We start from the raw sequence: 1118 nt of genomic DNA, 5'->3' as shown, positions 1-1118 counted from the left end.
GCAGCAGATCCTCCGTGGGTGGGGCTCGCTGCCTAATTCTGCTCCAAGCTGATTTACCTACACCAGCTCTAATAGCTGCCTGATCAGCCCACATCACCTCCCAAAGGCACAGCGTCTGTTCAAATGTTAATTCCCTTCTAAACAGTACCACAACCATCCTATAAACGAAAAAGCAATCCTCTGCTTCGAGGTCTTGCAGGTGTCTGTAAAGGTGGGAGTCCTTGAATTTGATGATTCTAGATACAATGTTCAGTTGCTTTCGAATTCCAACCTCATCAAGCCTAAAGTTATGCCGAGCTTTCCGCATGAAGCCTACAAAGCACCAGAATGCCTCATGATCTTCAGTTATCACCGTGATTATAGGAGAAAGCAGATCACTCATTCCTTGGCAATACCCAATTTCAGGATCATATAGAGCATATGCTTCAAGAATAGTCACTAATCTAGCAGCGTGAAAGATTCTACAGGACTCTAGGTGATCGTAATCTTTCAAACCAACAACCTCGGCACAATGTCTAGCCTCATCATCTGATACTGCTGCTAGGGATGGTGCGTAGGCTATCCATTCTGCATTTGCACGTACCGCATCAAGGCGGATGATCCGCTGCCATGTTGTAAAGTCTTCATTACAGCGAAATTTGGATGTAACCTCTGTTACCAAGGGAGATGAATTGTTGGAAGTGAACTCAGGATCATTGTCCTCTCTACCATCAGAGGAAGGGAATGTTTGACTAACTTCAGGGTCCTCAGAAGAATCTGAATCAGATGATTCAGTATTTAGAACGGAAGCATCAGCATCGACACTTGTCATCCGTCTAGAGCTGTCATCCTCTTCCAACAAAACCCCCGAGGTTCCATCCAAGTATCTAAAGTTTGAGGCCTTTTCGTCACTATAAATAGATTCTCTAGCACTAACCACATCTTCCAAAGTAGGAGAGTCATCACCATGAGCAACATGCTGATTGCCCCCTTTCTTGTTGCAGTTCATCTCATCATCATCCAACTTTATACTCTCAGCCCCCAACTTTATACTCTCAGCCCCAAACTTCAGTAAAGATCGGCATTGTTTGCGAAGTCTTTCATATTCTTTCCTGCATTGTATATGTTGACCGCCTTTA

The 1118-nt window shown here is 44.3% G+C and overlaps 1 pseudogene; it reads right to left on the bottom strand.

Annotated features, from left to right (window-relative positions):
• Positions 1 to 4: 4 nt before the first annotated feature.
• On the bottom strand, positions 5 to 1109 carry LOC150031303 (rab GTPase-activating protein 22 pseudogene; annotated as a pseudogene).
• Between the last annotated feature and the right edge of the window lie 9 nt (positions 1110 to 1118).

Source organism: Benincasa hispida, unplaced genomic scaffold (assembly GCF_027475165.1).
Source record: "Benincasa hispida cultivar pf3 unplaced genomic scaffold, pf3_genome.v1.1 HicScf1309, whole genome shotgun sequence".
Taxonomy (NCBI): Eukaryota; Viridiplantae; Streptophyta; class Magnoliopsida; order Cucurbitales; family Cucurbitaceae; genus Benincasa; species Benincasa hispida.
The sequence above is the reverse complement of the archived record's forward strand: the minus strand, read 5'-3'. Positions and strand labels throughout refer to the sequence as shown.